General features: G+C 45.4%; 1 long non-coding RNA gene across 1 annotated transcript in view; it reads right to left on the bottom strand.

Annotated features, from left to right (window-relative positions):
• Nucleotides 1-1485: 1485 nt before the first annotated feature.
• LOC134356011 (uncharacterized) overlaps nucleotides 1486-18141 on the bottom strand; it is an 81528-nt gene continuing 64872 nt past the window's right edge. The window contains exon 3 of the long non-coding RNA XR_010020259.1: nucleotides 1486-1525. This is a non-coding gene — a long non-coding RNA (uncharacterized LOC134356011). The remainder of the gene's footprint in view (nucleotides 1526-18141) is intronic.

The raw sequence follows: 18141 nt of genomic DNA, 5'->3' as shown, positions 1-18141 counted from the left end.
AAACAGGAGCAGCTGGAAGCCGTTTGGCCCTTCGAGTGTGTTCTGTCCCTCATTAAAACCAGGTTTAATCTGCTTTTTCAGGATTCAAAATTCATGTTTGTTTGTCAGATCTGCATTGAAACATGAAGTGAAATGTGTGTTTGTGTTAACAACCAACACACCTGAGGGCGTGCTGGGGGCCGCCCGCAATTGTCGCCTCACATTTCAGCACCAACATAGCATGTCCACCATGTCAGTTCAGGGTCACTTCCTTGGATTAACCCTGTAATTCCCTGGTATCTTGAATGATGGAGTCATAGAGCCTTAGAGCACAAAAACAGGCCCTTCGGCCCATCTGGTTCATGCTTAACATGGTACCTAGCTAAACTAGTACCATATCCCTGCCTTAGGCCTATATCCCTCTAAACCAAGGGCTCCCAATCTTTTTTGTGCTCCGGACCCCTACCATTAACCAAGGAGTCCATGGACCCCAGGTTGGGAACCCCTGCTCTAAACATTTCTCATCCATTTACCTGTCCAAGTGTCTTTTAAATATTGTATTTTTTTTCTTTTTTTTCTCTTCCCTCTTCCCTTTTCTCTGGCCTCTTACCTCTTCGCATCACCTGCCAATCACCTCCCCCTGGTGCCCTGTCTCCTTCAATTTCTCCCATGGTCCACTCTCCTCTCCTATCAGATTCCTTCTTCTCCAGCCCTTTAACCTTTCCCACCCACCTGGCCTCACCTGTCACCTTCCAGCTATCTTCCTTTCCCTCCACCTGCCTCTCCCCCCCCCTTTTATTCTGGCATCTTCCCCCCCTTCCTTCTCAGTCCTGATGAAGGGTCTCGATCCAGAATGTCGACTATCTATTAACTTCCACAGATGCTGCCTGACTGCTGAGTTCCTCCAGCATTTTGTCTGCGTTACTCTGGATTTTCAGCGTCTGCAGAATCTCCAGTGTTTTGTGTTGTTCATGTAACGGCCTCACACACTTCCCCTGTTCGGAATGAACTGTGTGAGTAACTCAATAGTGTAGAGACCTCAAAGAGTCACCACCTTCTGCTAATCTCAATACGACCCGCCCTCTGAGACTGTGGTCCCTTGTCTCCACTCCTCAGCTAGGGGAACAACCTCCCTGTCTCGGTGCAAGATTAAAAAGAAACACTGAATCAGAATCAGGGTTGTTATTGCTGACATATGTCATGAAATCTGTTGCTTTGAGACAGCATTAGGGTGCATGTCAGTTACTACAAGTTATAAAAATGAATAATATGAAAGATGAATAATGAGGTAGTGTTCATGGGTTCAGAACTCTGATGGTGGAGGAGTGTGGGTCTTCAGGCTCCTGCACCTCCTCCATGATTGTAACAATGAGAAGAGGGGATGCCCCAGATGATGGAGAGGCTCGTTAATGATGGATGTCAGCTTCTTGAAACACTTCCTCTTGATGTCCTCAATGGCAAAGAGACTCCTCTTGCTCCTTAAACTTTACAGAAGACAGGCCAAGGGTGCTCAGCATGCTCTTCATTCAGAAAACAACGCATTTCGCTGTACATGGGACAAATAAAGCCAATGACTTCAGTACAAAAAGAAAAGCAATAACAAGAATGCTGAACGTTGTGTTACAGTTAAAGGAAATTTATAATCAAAGTTCATAGACGTCACCATATACAACCCTGAGATTCATTTTCTTGTGGGCATACTCAATAAATCTATTGAATAATAACCATAACAGAATCAATGAAGGACAGTCAACTGGGGCATTCAACCAGAATGCAGAAGTCAGCAAACTGTGCAAATACAAAAAGAAAGGAATAATAACAATAAATAAGCAATAAATATCGAGAACATGAGATGAAAGTGAGTCCATAGGTTGTGGCAAGTCCACAGGCTGCATCACAGCCTGGTATGGAAACACCAACACCTTTAAACGGCAAATTGTAGTTACAGCGCAGGACAACAATAAGGTGCAGGGGCCACGATGGGTGTACAGATGATCACATCTCAAGGAGCACTGCTACAAGAAAGCAGCATCCATCATGAAGGACCCCCACCATCTAGGCCAGGCACTTTTCTTGTTGCTACCATCAGGAAAGAGGTCCCACACCACCAGGTTCAGGAACAGTTATTATCCCTCAACCATCAGGTCCCTCACCACCAGGTTCAGGAACAGTTATTATCCCTCAACCATCAGGTCCCTCACCACCAGGTTCAGGAACAGTTATTACCCCTCAACCATCAGGTCCCACACCACCAGGTTCAGGAACAGTTATTACCCTACAACCATCAGGTCCCACACCACCAGGTTCGGGAACAGTTATTACCCCTCAACCATCAGGTCCCACACCACCAGGTTCAGGAACAGTTATTACCCCTCAACCATCAGGTCCCACACCACCAGGTTCAGGAACAGTTATTACCCTACAACCATCAGGTCCCACACCACCAGGTTCAGGAACAGTTATTACCCTACAACCATCAGGTCCCACACCACCAGGTTCAGGAACAGTTATTACCCCTCAACCATCAGGTCCCACACCACCAGGTTCGGGAACAGTTATTACCCCTCAACCATCAGGTCCCACACCACCAGGTTCAGGAACAGTTATTATCCCACAACCGTCAGGTCCCACACCACCAGGTTCAGGAACAGTTATTACTCCTCAACCATCAGGTCCCACACAACCAGGTTCAGGAACAGTTATTACCCCTCAACCATCAGGTCCCACACCACCAAGTTCAGGAACAGTTATTACCCCTCAACCATCAGGTCCCACACCACCAGGTTCAGGAACAGTTATTACCCCTGAACCATCGGGCTCCTGAACCAGCATGGATAACTTCACTCACCTCAACTCTGAACTGATCGCTGAACACAACCCATGGACGGAAACTCATGTTCTCAGTATTATTATTTTGTGTATTTGCAGTTTGTCTATTTTGCACATTGGTTGTTTGTCAGTGTTAGTGTGCAGCTTTTCATTGATTCTATTGTATTTCTTTGTTCTACCGCAAATGTCCATAAGAAAATGAATATTGGGGTAGAGTTTGGTGGCATATATGTACTTTGATAATAAGATTAACTTGAATTCTGAACTTTGATATTTATTGTACAAAATCTTAATTCGAGTCAAGATCAGGGGTTCCAGACCAGGTCATGGATCCCTTTCTTAATGGTATGATCCATGGCATAAGAATGACCAATATCAGTAAGCAAAGGGTCCATGGTGTTGGAGGTTGGGAACCCCTGGTCTAGATGAAGAATCCTGAGCTGCCCATTTCCCTCCATAGATGCTGCCTGACACACTGATGTCTTCCAGCTCCTTCTGCAGATTCCAGCGTCCGCACAGTATTTTGTGTCCCCAGTGAAAAGTTTGTTTGTGTGCCTTCCAGGCAGGTCAAGCCGAACCCACGAGTAAGGTAAGGTACGAGTGTAAACGCTAGCATGAACCAGATGAGCAGAAAGGCCAACTCCTTTAGCGGTGAGCGTATAATTGCCACACGTACGTTCCTGGCAAGTCCCACTCAACAATAAATTTGCTTGAATTGCCTGCGGCACGACAATTAAAAGCTAATTAAAATGCGGGAATCTGTGCTCTTCCCCCCTCCCTCTTCCTCGAGACAGAAGTCTGAAATGAATCACTTTCCAGTTCCTGAAATGATTCCAACACTTCGCATTTCTCCACAGTGAGGCTCGGCACCAGAAAGAAATTAAATACGTCGGATTTCAAATCAGTAATTGACTAAAGCACAGGCACATTACCAAATGATAATTATAATTAATTTGTCGCCAGTATTGTGACAGCAACATATCATTAATGTAATAAGATGCTGTTTTGAAAAATCAGAAATTTGCATGTATTTAACATTAATTTAACTGCAGTTTTATGATGGCAAGTGCATTGTTAATGTAATAGACACCATCGCTAATGCAAGAATTTGCATCTAATTAGCCTACTAACAGTTGTAATCATACACACTTCTGAACTGCACGCTTTGTTTATTGTTTGTTGTCACCCATCTGAATGTGTTAATTAGCCAGGGTAGAGTGGTAACGTTACACAGGGCCAGAGAGATACAGCAATCAAAACAGGCAGTTGCCATTAACAGCTGAATAGACACCTGCAAGCAAAAATAAAATTTATTTTGGACCGTAACGTGCGGGGAGTGCCGCTCCAACTTAACACTGGATAACCTGCACTCTTCTCATTTCGGCAGATCTATCAGCTCTCAGAGCGACAAGCACAAACTCAGCGGGTCAACCGGAGTCTCTCCCTCCAGAGATACAGCACGGTAACGGGCCTTTCCGCCCTCAGGAACCCGGGCCGTCCCGTTACTCCCGGGTGATCAACTCACCTGCTAACCAGTCCGTCTTTATACAGGGAGAATGTACAAACAAGTGGGGGAAAAGGGTGAAGGAGTAACACCTTGTATTCCGTCTGGGTAACCTCCAACCTGACCGCGTGAACACTGAGATTTCTCAAACTTCTGGTAACTCCCCTCCCCCCCTCTCCCCTCTCTCTCTCCCCCTCTCCCCCTCTCTCCCCCTCTCTCCCCCTCTCTCCCCCCTCTCTCCCCCTCTCTCCCCCCTCTCTCCCCCTCTCTCCCTCCCTCTCCCCCCTCTCCCCCCCCTCCCCCCTCTCTCCCCCTCTCTCCCCCCTCTCTCCCCCCTCTCTCCCCCCCTCTCTCCCCCCCCTCTCCCCCCCCCTCTCCCCCCCCCTCTCCCCCCCCCTCTCCCCCCCCCCCTCCCCCCCCCCCCCCCCTCTCCCCCCCCTCTCTCCCCCCCCTCTCCCCCCCTCTCACTTTGGTGGAAGGAGTAAAAGCGTAAACTGTTTTATAAATGAGAATATTCAAAAATCTGAGGTGCAAGGGGACCTGGTTCAGGATTCCGTCAAGGATAATTTGCAGGTTCATTTGGTGGAGAGAGAGGCAAATGCAATGTTAGCGTTCGTTTTGAGAAGACTAGAATACAGAAGCAAGGATGTACTGTCAAGGCTTTATAAAGCACTGGTGAGGCCCCACTTGGAGTATCGTGAGCAGTTTTTGGGCCCGTTATCTACGAAAGGGTGTGCTGACATTGGAGAAGGTTCAAAGGTTTATGAAAATGATCCGGGGATTGAAAGTCTTCTCATATGAGGAGTGTTTGCTGGTCCTGGGCCTGTGTTCACTGGAGTTCAGAAGGATGAGGGTACATCATTGAAGCCTGTCGAGTGGTGAAAGGCCTTGACAGAACGGATGTGGAGAAGATGTTTCCTATGATGGAAGAGTCTAAAACCAGAGGACACAGCCTCAGAATAGAGGGTGTCCTTTGAAAATGGAGATGAGGAGAAATTTCTTCAGCCAGAAAGTGGTGAATCTGTGGAATTCTTTGCCTCGGGCAGGTATGGAGAGCAAGTCTTTATGTATATTTAAGGCAGAGGTTGACAGATTCTTGATTGGTTAGGACATGAAGGGATACAGGGAGAAGGCAGGAGATTGGGGCTGAGAGGGAAATTGGATCAGCCTTGATGAAATGGCTGAGCAGACTTGATAGGCCAAATGGCCTAATTCTGCTCCTATATCTTATGCTCTTACGGTCTTGTGTCCCAGCTAGTCTTCTGGGAATTCCTTCCAATTTAATTTGTGACCTGTAAACACAAGAGATTCTATAGATACTAGAAAACCAGAGCAACAAATATAAAATGCCGGAGGAGACCCATCGTCAGGACCAATTATACCCTTCCCCCATCCACCTATCTACCCCCTCACCTGGTCTCATCTATCACCTGCCAGCTTGTACTCCTCTTCCATCGACCTTTTTTATTCTGGCTTCCGTCCATTGCCTTTCCAATCCTGCAGAGGGGTCTCAGCCTCAAACATCAACGGTTTATTCCCTTCCACAGATGCTGCCTGACCTACTGAGTTTCCCCAGCATTTTGTTGTTGTTTGTGACTGCGCTCCTTAGATTCTTTGCATCAGCGTCTCTGGCAGCACCTATGGAGGGAATAAACAGTCAACGTTTTGGGCCGAGACCCTTCATCAGACTGGAAAGGAAGGAGGCGGAATGTTGGGAGAGGGGAAGGAGTACAAGCCGGCAGGTGACAGGTGAGACCAGGTGAGGTGAAGGTGGGTGGGCCATGAAGTAAGAAGCTGGGAATTGATAGGTGGAAAGGGCAGAAGAAGAAGGAATCTGATAGGAGAGGAGAGTGGACCACGGGAGAAAGGGAAGGAGGAGGGAAACTTAAGGCTTAAGGTGAGGTGAAGGGAAAGGGTGGGAGGGGGTCAGAATGGGGAATGGAAAAAGAGAGAAGAGGGTTGGGGAGAAATTAGGATAAGGTTGAGAAATCACATATTCCAGCTGTTCTTGTGGGAATTCTTTCCAATCTCACTTATGAATGAGTTTCTCAGAGAAAAAAAAGCAAAAGTTCTGCACTGTTTTATTTTTTAAAAGGCTCAGGAGAAGTGATGCGCTGCCACTGAGGAGTGAAACAGTAAGCTGCAGAGTGGATGGTCCTGTCAGTATAACTTGCGAGGAGTTTCTCGTGGAGTTACAAATACGAAAGGGCTGCTTCAGTTGTGCATCAGTACTGACTCTGTGTAGAAGTGCGGAGGGATTATCTGTGGTGGTGGAATCTTTGACATCTGAAGCCTTAACCAGAGGAAGCTAAAAGGTGCCAACATTCAACCTTAACGGTTTTAAACAGGAACAGAGTTGCTCTGGCCTTTGGCGTGGATCAACGAGACTAGGTAGAATAACATTTTGGCATGGACTAGATGGGCCAAAGGGCTGCTTTCTGTGCTGTAGTGTTTATGCTCTATGACTCTTAACTCCCTCCTATCGTGAAGCAAGTTATTGATGAAGTGTTTGTTTGATTTTGAAGCACCTCAGGTATTAAGTGTCCCTGACTGAAAGTCCAACATCGTCTGCACTCATGCTTATCCCGAAAGGGTCTTGAATCATCTATCAGAACAAACCGAATCCCACTTAAAAGGCTACAGAGTTTAGTTACCTATTCTTCTTGATCTTTATTGCTAATCAATTAATTATTATTATTATTTCTTTCTTTTTGTATTTGCTTAGTCTACGCTCTGGTTGAACGCTAAAGTTGGGCAGTCTTTCATTGATTCTATTCTGGTTATTATTCTGTAGATTTATTTAGTATGACTACGAGAAAATGAACCCCAGGTTTGTATATGGTGACATTTATGTACTTCAATTATAAATTTACTTTAACTGTAACACTGTTCTGCATTCTTGTTATTGCTTTGAACTTTAAACCACACTGCCCGACAACCCCGATTTGGCCCTAACCTAATCATGGGACAATTTCCAACCACCAATTAACTAACTAACCGGTACGTCTTTGAACTGTGGGAGGAAACCAGAGCACCCGGGGGGGGGGGGACCCACATTCCACGGGGAGGACGTGCAGAATCTCCTTACAAAGGAGGAGACCGGTACTGAACTCTGAACTCCAACGCCCTGAGCTGTAATAGCGCAGTGATAACCACTACATTACTGTGGAACTACGGTGTTGACCACTGAGTCAGTGTAGCAACAAATGCCGTTCCATGGTTGTAACCAGAATGCCAGTTAATTCAGCGCGTGAATTGCTTGAGATGTTTTGATGTGGTACAGTGCTCCATAAATGCAAGTACTATTATTAATTTAGTCATTATTCTTTATAAGTGTTTGATACGCAGGACAGTACTTCCTGCTTTAATTATGGAGACCCATTAAGGATATCAATCATCACTACCCCGGTCTCCACATTTCCACTATTGACGAATACGTGAGAAATTGTCTCCAATAGAGCTTTCTAGCAATCAGGAAATGCAATTCCTGAAATTACAGGAAGTCTAATAGTTCTCCCAGTGGGACTATTTACCAAGAACACACACTACTGCCAAATGTGCAATTCAGATACAAAGTCCCAGTAAGGCCTAAAAATATATGTTGCATGGCCGAAATTGAATTAAATATTACAGCATTATAATTGATTTTAGCAGTGATATTTAATTCCTTTTTGCATCACTAAGCAAGATTTAGATTTATTTAATTGCTTTTGGTTTATAGTGAGGCTTGATTCATTACTACAACGCGGCTCGTGCCTGGGTAATGCATGCATCATAAACTCTGCTCGGATCGAATGATTAAAATTAAGGAATACTAAATCTTGGAACTAATCTAATGCTAGGATTAAAGCGATGGAAAAATTGCTCGTTAGATTGCAGCAGATTATTTCAACAAAACAACAGCAGATGGGGATTAAAAAGAATTTCACTGCTCATTACGATTTAATGGGGATGGGTTTTGGTTAAACTGGTGACTTACTCGGATGAGAAAGTGGGTGTTCCTTTAAACTCTTCAAGTAAGCTTTTGCTGAAGATAGTGATTTTCATTTTATTTTATTGAGAGATAAAGTGTGGAACTGGCCTTCCCGACCCAGTGAACCGCGCCAGCCAGCAATCCATCTGTTACTTCAAATTTCAGAGTAAGTGTTGTTATCAAAGAACATATATGTCACCATATATAACTCTGAGATTCATTTTCCTGCGGGGATACTCAGCAAGCCTACAGTAGAGCTACTAGGACTTGATGTTTCAATCCCTATGGTAAATTGGCACTCTCGATGTTGGCAGGGGGCTTGGAGTGGTGACAAGGAGGAAGGGTAGGTACGTCATCAGGTGGGCACCCTCCTTCTTTGACGTATCGTTGATAAGCCCATGACATCTCCAGAGGGCTCAACGATGCTACCTGGCATCCCAGATACACCCCCCTCATTTCTGTACCCTCCTGTTGTCATCTTGCAGCCCAGTTGTTGTCTTTCCTTTTAATCCAAATCCAATTGCGGCTTTCTTCTGCTGCATTTGACAAGGACTTGATTGGTTGTTGGAGGTAGTGACCCCTCACCCCCATCTTCCTAGAGTGCTTAAGGAAGTAGCCCAAGAAATAGTGGATGCATTAGTGACAATTTTTCAAAACTTGTTAGATTCTGGACTAGTTCCTGAGGATTGGAGGGTGGCTAATGTAACCCCACTTTTTAAAAAAGGAGGGAGAGAGAAACCGGGGAATTATAGACCGGTTAGCCTAACGTCGGTGGTGGGGAAACTGCTGGAGTCAGTTATCAAAGATGTGATAACAGCACATTTGGAAAGCAGTGAAATCATCGGACAAAGTCAACATGGATTTGTGAAAGGAAAATCATGTCTGACGAATCTCATAGAATTTTTTGAGGATGTAACTAGTAGAGTGGATAGGGGAGAACCAGTGGATGTGGTATATTTGGATTTTCAAAAGGCTTTTGACAAGGTCCCACACAGGAGATTAGTGTGCAAACTTAAAGCACATGGTATTGGGGGTAAGGTATTGATGTGGATGGAAAATTGGTTAGCAGACAGGAAACAAAGAGTGGGAATAAACGAGACCTTTTCAGAATGGCAGGCGGTGACTAGTGGGGTACCGCAAGGCTCAGTGCTGGGACCCCAGTTGTTTACACTATATATTAATGACTTGGATGAGGGAATTAAATGCAGCATCTCGAAGTTTGCGGATGACACGAAGCTGGGTGGCAGTGTTAGCTGTGAGGAGGATGCTAAGGGGATGCAGAGTGACTTGGATAGGTTGGGTGAGTGGGCAAATTCATGGCAGATGCAATTTAATGTGGATAAATGTGAAGTTATCCACTTTGGTGGCAAAAATAGGAAAACAGATTATTATCTGAATGGTGGCCGATTGGGAAAAGGGGAGATGCAACGAGACCTGGGTGTCATTATACACCAGTCATTGAAAGTGGGCATGCAGGTACAGCAGGTGGTGAAAAAGGCAAATGGTATGCTGGCATCTATAGCGAGAGGATTCGAGTACAGGAGCAGGGAGGTACTACTGCAGTTGTACAAGGCCTTGGTGAGACCACACCTGGAGTATTGTGTGCAGTTTTGGTCCCCTAATCTGAGGAAAGACATCCTTGCCATAGAGGGAGTACAAAGAAGGTTCACCAGATTGATTCCTGGGATGGCAGGACTTTCATATGAAGAAAGACTGGATGAACTGGGCTTGTACTCGTTGGAATTTAGAAGATTGAGGGGGGATCTGATTGAAACGTATAAAATCCTAAAGGGATTGGACAGGCTAGATGCAGGAAGATTGTTCCCGATGTTGGGGAAGTCCAGAACAAGGGGTCACAGTTTGAGGATAAAGGGGAAGCCTTTTAGGACTGAGATTAGGAAAAACTTCTTCACTCAGAGAGTGGTGAATCTGTGGAATTCTCTGCCACAGGAAGCAGTTGAGGCCAGTACATTGGCTATATTTAAGAGGGAGTTAGATATGGCCCTTGTGGCTACGGGGATCAGGGGTATGGAGGGAAGGCTGGGGCGGGGTTCTGAGTTGGATGATCAGCCATGATCATAATAAATGGCGGTGCAGGCTCGAAGGGCTGAATGGCCTACCCCTGCACCTATTTTCTATGTTTCTATGTTTCCTCAACAGACTGGTCATAGACGTAGCAACGAATCCCCTGCATCCCACTTCTACAGGGAAAATCTTGGTCTTCCAGCCATTCTGGGCAGCTTCAGTTGCCAGTTCAGAGTACTTGGTCTTTTTCCTCTCATAAGCTTCTTCGACACCATCTTCCCATGGTACTGTCAATTCCACAACATATGCCAGCTTGGCTGTTGTGGACCACAGGACCATGTCTAGCTGGAGTGTTGTAGCCACAATGTCTGGGGGAAGCACAAGCTTTTTTTTCCCCCAAGTCCACGTCCATTTTCCAATCCTGAGCAACCTGCAGAACGCTTACATCTTTTGATGTTAAATGGTGCTCTGGAGGTTGGCCTGCTGGTACAAATCGTGTGATGTGGACATTTCCTGCTGATGTTTGTGGGAGAGAGGTTGCTGAAAGCAGCTCGCCAGAGTCTTCTGTCCTGGGGCAGTCCGTCAAGTTGCCTGCACATTGAAGAACCTTCCTTTCCCAGGGATGGGGTCTTTGGAGCTGCTGATGGTGTGTCTGTAGCTCTGGGTTTTTACAGGATTATGATTATGAAGACACGTAGTCCTCTTTTATTGTCATTTAGTAATGCATGCATCAAGAAATGATACATCATTTCCTCCGGTGTGATATCACAAAAACACAGGACAAACCAAGACTGAAAAAACTGACAAAACACATAATTATAACATATAGTTACAAACAGTGCAACAATACCATAACTTGATGAAGAAGTCCGTGAGCACAGTAAAGTTCAAAGTTTCTCAAATGTCCCACATCTCACGCAGACGGGAGAAGGAAGAAAAACTCTCCCTGCCATGCCGACCACAATCCGACTCTGAGTCATCTGAAAACTTCGAGCTTCAATCAGCTCTCTGACACCGTGTACTGTGCGCCATCTCTATCCGAACGATTCGACCTCCTTCTCGGTCGCCAAAAGCAGGCAAGGCCGGGGATTTGAGGCCTACCCTCCAAAAGATTCCCGACCACACAGTAATGACAGCAGCGGACGGGCGTTTGAGAAATTTCTCCAGATATTGCTCTGTGCTTTCACGTCCATTCTCCATCAAATCAGAATTGTCCACGGCCCCTATTTAACAGATACAACATCATTTTTCACCAGAGAGCTGCGCACGCGCGGCGCGCTGCCATCTTCTCCTCCCGAAAGATGAGGTTGCTAGCCCTATGCCCAACCCTCCTCCTTTTGCGGCTGGTCTTGGGACCATCCATGGCAGAGCTAACCCACCTACTTAACCCTGGCCTACTCGCAGGACTATTTACAATGAACAATTAACTTACTGGAATGCCTTTGGACTGTGGGAGGAAACTGAAGCACCCAGAGGAAACCCACACAGCCATGAGGAGAACAATACAAATACTGGCAGTGCCAGAATTTAACTCCAAACTCCAACGCCCTATGATGTAATAGCGTCCCGTTAATCACCGTGCCGCTGTGGCAAGCATTCCGTCAAGGTATTCCCCTCAAGGCCGGCTGTGGTGGACACCTCGCTGTGGAAGCATGCCATCGTATTGAGGGGCCATTGTGTGTTTGTGCTGTGGCTGTTGTAACCTCCTGAAATCACTCAGTACCTCTACTACTCAGAAGCTGCCTGACCCATTGAATTCCTCCAGCTTTTTGTGTATTCCAACCATGCCCATGAGAGTCAAAGAGCGCTACAGAACAGTAGTCCCTTTGGCCCATCTGTTCCTGTGCTGGACTGTTATCTTGCCTAGTCCCATTGACCTGCATTTGGGCCACAGACCTCCATACCCCTCCCATCCATGTACTTATCCAAACCTTTCCAAAGCTGCGATCGAGCCAGCACCCACCACCTCCACCAGCAGCTCGTTCCACACCTGCACCACCCTCTGAGTGAATGTATATGGCGAATAAAGTTGTTGTTTGATACTTGAATTCCTTTGATTTAGTTGCTGCAACGTGGTATGACACTGAGCATAAATTCTTCAGTCGGAGGCACCACAATCAATTAAAATGGAATTTAATCTGATAAGATGTATTTTGTAGCAATTAGAGTTAAATGGTTATCTCCCACTGGTATACAAACACTCTGTGCTTGCAATAACAATTGCCCATGCTCCTTAGTCCTGTATTCTCTTTCAAAGGGTTTGGGATGAAGACTGGATCTCACAGTGCATTGATCACAGGCTGCCGGTGTACACGATTATTCAACATAAGAATACAGGAAGTGGCTAGAATGTGAAACTGGCTACAAGGTTGGAGGATGTCTCTAATAGTGACAGAGTCTAGGACAAGGGGACACAGCTTCAGAATTCAAGGACATCCCTTTAGAACAGAGATCATGAGGAATTCCTTTAGCCAGAGGATGGTGAATCTGTGGAATTCATTGCCACAGATGACTGGCCAAGTCATTGGGTATATTAAATGCGGAGGGTAATAGGTTCTCGATTACAAACAGGAGAAAATCTGCAGATGCTGGAAATCTGAGCAACACACACAAAATGCTGGAGGAACTCAGTCAGCCGGACAGCATCTAGGAAAAGGGTGCAGTCGACGTTTCAGGCCGAAACCTGCAGAGAAAAAGCTGAGGAGTAGGTTAGTCAGGGTGTCAAAAGTTATGGAGAAAAGGCAGGAGAATGGGGTTGAGAGCAATATTCACTTTAAGGTGTGTGTGCACACACGTCTTTTGCTACTAGCGCACAAAAGTTTGTCACCCTCTACCTCGACGGCGAATTTGCAAGTGGGAAGAAGTGGAGTGATATTTGGAAACTTGACTTTTTGAAGTGTCATTTAGCAAGCAAATCAAGTATTGGTGGTGTATAAAAGCTCTTAAGTTCTTATTGACAGTATTTTGCTAGCTGTTAAAATGAATACCTCTATATATAAAATTCAGTGCACACATGTTGTCACTGGGCAAAAACTTGCATAGCACATCATTTTTTGTGCACACTGGTCATTACAAAATATTGGGAATATTGGTTGAGAGGGACAATAAATTGTGATGGAATGGTGGAGCAAACTTGATGGGCCGAATGGACTAATTCTGCCTATATATATCTATGGTTTTGGGGTCTAACATAGAGTGGCTGAGATAAGTAGCACTCAGGTACATGAGGTGTAAAGGAATAGAAGCACTTGTAGAAGAAATCTGAAATAATTAACATTATTCTTGTACCCATGACATAAACACAGGAAAGTCTGCAGATTCCGGAAATCCAAAGCAACACACACAAAATGCTGGGGGAACTTAGCGGGTCTGGCAGCATCTACAGAAAAGGGTAAACAGTCAATGTTTCAGGCTGAGACCCTCCTTCAGGACTGGAGAGGAAGGGGGAAGATGCCAGAATAAAAAGGTGGTGGTGGGGGGGAGGAGGATAGCTAGAGGGTGATAGGTGAAGCCAAGTGAGTGGGAAAGGTAAAGGGCTGGAGAGGAAGAGATCTGATAGGAGAGGAGAGTGGACCATAGCAGAAAAGGAAGGACAAGGTGATAGGTGAGAAGAGGTAAGAGACTGGAGGGGGAATAGATGGTGAGGGAAGGGGGAGGGAATTTTTTTTACCACAGAAGAAGAATTTGATGTTCATACCAACAGGTTGGAGGCTACACAGACAAAATATAAGGTGTTGCTCCTCCATCCCGAGTGTGGCCTCATCGTGACACAAGCAGAGGCCATGGACTGACTTATTCCCTTGATGCTACCTGTATTTTCAGCATTTTATTATTTAATCAAAGTTCAAAGTACGTATACATTATACAACCTTGAGATTTGTCTCCTAACAGGCAGCCACAAAACAAAGAAACCCAAAAGAACCCATTAAAAAAAGACTGTCAAATACCAAATGTGCAGAGAGAAAAAAAACAAATCATGTGAACAATAAACGCAAGCAAATATTGTTCTGAACCAAAGTCTGCAGAGTCCATCCCCACACCCTTAGTTCAGTGCAGAGCGGAGCAGCGAGCTGAAATGATCCGTCCCTTGCCTCCGGCCCCGACACCCTGACCTTTTCAATCTGGCCTGGCGCCTGAGTTGTCGTCCAAACGTTGGCTTCTGTTGCTTCGATATGCTCTGGACCCTGGACCCTGCCGTCTCGACTTGGCCTGGAGCCAACCCTTCCAGTTTGGGCGGGCACTTAGATCGATCAAACCTCGGACCTTCCTCGCTCTTTGTGACGGGCCTGCTGCCCCGCCTCACCTTGGTTCTGCCACCAGCCTCCGAGACTGAGGGGTGAAGCTTGCGATGATCGTTTGCCAGAAGAAGAGTGATTAACAAGGTGTTTAGCTGTTTCCTTTGCTTCAATTGGCCACCAGTCAGAAGTCGCTGAGATTCACCAGTGCCGTCTTAAACTGAAACCTTGCTTTCCAGAAACTTCTGTAATTTTGCTTATCTAGGGCGGTATGGTAGAATTGCAGTTAGCGTAACGTTATTCCAGCGCCATTGACTCACCTTCAATTCCCATTGCTGTCTGTAAGGAATTTGTACATTCTCCACGTTTCCTTCAGGTTCTCTGGCTTTCTTCCACATTCCAAAGCTGTTCGGGTTAGTAAGCTAACTGGTCGTGCAAGTGTGGGTTCGTTTGGTTGGAAGGGTGCTGTAATAACGTTATGCTGACCGCTATATCACCATGGCACCCTATTAGAGCAAATATATAGAAGTTTTTGGAAAGCAGAGTTCCAATTTAAGATGGTGCTGGTGAATCTGAGCGACTTCTGGCTGGTAGCCGATGAAACAAAGAATCTCTAAATAAATAAAGTAATAAATGGTGGGATATGCTTGTTGAAATGGATAAAAATGAATTAGATTAGAATAGGTTATGAGGACACGCAGTCCTCTTTTATTGTCATTTAGTAATGCATGCATTAAGAAATGATACAATATTTCCTCCGGTGTGATATCACAAAACACAGGACAGACCAAGACTGAAAAAAACTAACAAAACCACATAATTATAACATATAGTTACAACAGTGCAACAATACCATAACTTGATGAAGAAGTCCATGAGCACAGTAAAAAGTTCAAAGTCTCTCAAATGTCCCACATCTCACGCAGACGGGAGAAGGAAGAAAACTCTCCCTGCCATGCCCGACCACAGTCCGACTCTGAGTCGTCCGAAAACTTTGAGCTCCGATCAGCCCTCCGACACCAAGTACCGAGTACCATCTCTGTCCGAATGTTTCGACCCCAGCCTCGGTCGCCAGCAGCAGGCAAAGCCGGGGATTTTGGGGCCTACCCTTTGGAGATTCTCGATTGCACAGTAACAACAGCAGCAAACCAGGCATTTCAGAAATTTCCCCCAGCCATTATCAATACTCTTCAGAGATTGTCTGCCTGGTGTCAGTGGTCACGTAACCAGGACTTGTGATCTGCACCGGCTGCTCGTATGACCATCCACCACCTGCTCCGATAGCTTCACATGACCCTGCTCGGGGGCTAATCAGGTGCTGCACCTTGCCCAAGGGTAACCTGCAGGCTAGAGGAGGGAAGGAGCACCTTACACCTCCTTTGGTAGAGATGTATCTGCACACTGCCACCCATTAGATTGCCCCTAATGTGTGATAGGACCCTGGAGAGTTCATGGGGCTATCAGTATATAAAAAATGGGCCAGGGTCGTACAGCAGAGCAACACGCCCTTCAGCCCATCACGTCTATGCTGACTTTTTTTGTCCCTCTACACTAATCCTTGTTAACCGCACCTTGTCTGCATCCAGAAACCTGTGCACGTTGGGTTAGGTCAATGCTCCAGTGTGGTTCTGCTCTGTCAGACTTCCTCTGCCTTTCCGCTAAGTTATTATACTGAGTTATTAAATTATTAAATCGACTCTTTCCTCAAGTCATAAACACAAGAGGTTTTGTAGGCGCTGGAAATCCAGAGCAACACACACAGCAGGTTAGGTAGCATCTATGGAGGAGAATAAACAGTTGACGTTTCAGGGCAAGACAGAGATCAGAACTGGAAAGGAAAGGGGGAGGGGGAAGGAAACAAGCTGGCAGGTGATTGGTGAAACTAGGTGAGGGGGAAAGGTGGGTGGGGGAGGGAGGCAGTATGAAGCTGGGAGGTGATAGGTGGAAGAGGGAAAGGGCTGAAGAAGAAGAAATCTGACTGGAGAAGACTGATGCAAAATACTTATTCAGTTCATCCACCATTTCCTTGTCTCCCATCACTTCCAGCAGTTAGAAATGTCACTCTCACCCCTCTTATACTCTTAATACTGTATATGCGAAAAAAAAACTTTTGGTATCCTCTTTCATATTCTTGGCTAGCTTACCTTCATATTTTATTTCTTTTCTCCTTATGGTTTTTTTACTTGCTTCCTCTTGGTTTTTTCAAAGCTTCCTAATCCTCTAACTTCCCACTAATTTTTGATATATTATATGCCCTCTCTTTTGCTTTTCTGCTGTCTTTGACTTCCCTTGTCAGCCATGGTTGCCTCATCATCCTTTTAGAATGTTTTTTCATCTTTGGTATGTACATATCTTGCAGCTTCTGAGTTGCTCCCAGAAACTTCAGCCCTCGCTGTTTTGCTGTCTTCCCTGCTGGTGTCCCCTTCCAATCAATTTTGGCCATCTCCACTCTCATGCCTCTGTAATTCTCTTTACTCCACTGTAACACTGATGAATCTGACTTTAGCTTCTCCCTCTCAAACTGCAGGGTGAATTCCAGCATATTATGATCACTGCCTCCTGAGGTTCCTTTACCTAAAGCTGCCAAATCAAATCTGGGTCATTACATAACACCCAATGCAGAATTGCCTTTCCCTTAGTGAGCTCAACTACAAGCTGCTCCAAAGATCCATCTTGCAGGCATTCTAAAAATTCCCTCTCCTGGGATCCAACACCAACCTGATTTTCCCATTCTACCCTCACATTGAAATCTCACATGACTGTCATAACATTGCTCTTTTGAATGCCTTTTCAATCTCCCATTGTAATTTGTAGCCATATCCTGGCTAATGTTCAGAGGTCTGTATTTAACTCCAATCAGGGTCCTTTTTACCTATGCACTTCCTTAACTCCACCCACAGCAGTTCTACATTTTCCGATCCTATGTCTTCTCTTTCTAAGGAATTGATCACAGTTTATATCGGCAGAGCCATCTGCCTACCTGCCTGTCCTTTCGATACAATGTGTATCCTTGGACGTTAAGCTTCCAACTATAATCTTCTTTTAGCCACGTCTCAGTGATGCCCACAACATCATACTTGCCAATCTCTAACTCCGTTACAAAATCTGTTATCTTATTCCGTATACTACGTGCATTCAAATATAACACCTTCAGGGCTATATTCATCACTTCTTTTCAATTTTCCTCCCATGTTATACTTCAACTCATCCCATTGACTGCAATTTTGCCCTGTCATCTGCCTGTCCTTCCTGGCAGTCTCGCTACACACTTCCTCTGCTTGCAAACCAACATCCCTATCCTCAGCCCTATCACTCTGGTTCCCATCCCCCTGCCAAGTTATTTTTATCTCTCCCCAGCCGCGCTGGCAAGCCTGCCCACAAGGATACTGGTTCCCCTTTTTGTGCAAAGATGCTACAGAAAACCAGATACAGTGGATTCTGGTTAATTGGGACACACCAGGACCAGTACACTTTGGCCCATTTAAGCGGCTACCCCAATTAGCCGAAGTTTCATAGAAATAGTTAAAAAGGTGTAAAAAGGAAAACTGCCATTTAACTGAGTAACAAATTATGTATTTTAATGAAATTCAGGACAA

This window comes from Mobula hypostoma, chromosome 13, assembly GCF_963921235.1.
Source record: "Mobula hypostoma chromosome 13, sMobHyp1.1, whole genome shotgun sequence".
NCBI lineage: Eukaryota > Metazoa > Chordata > Chondrichthyes > Myliobatiformes > Myliobatidae > Mobula > Mobula hypostoma.
Note: the sequence above shows the minus strand (reverse complement) of the source record. Positions and strands in the feature narration are given on the sequence as shown.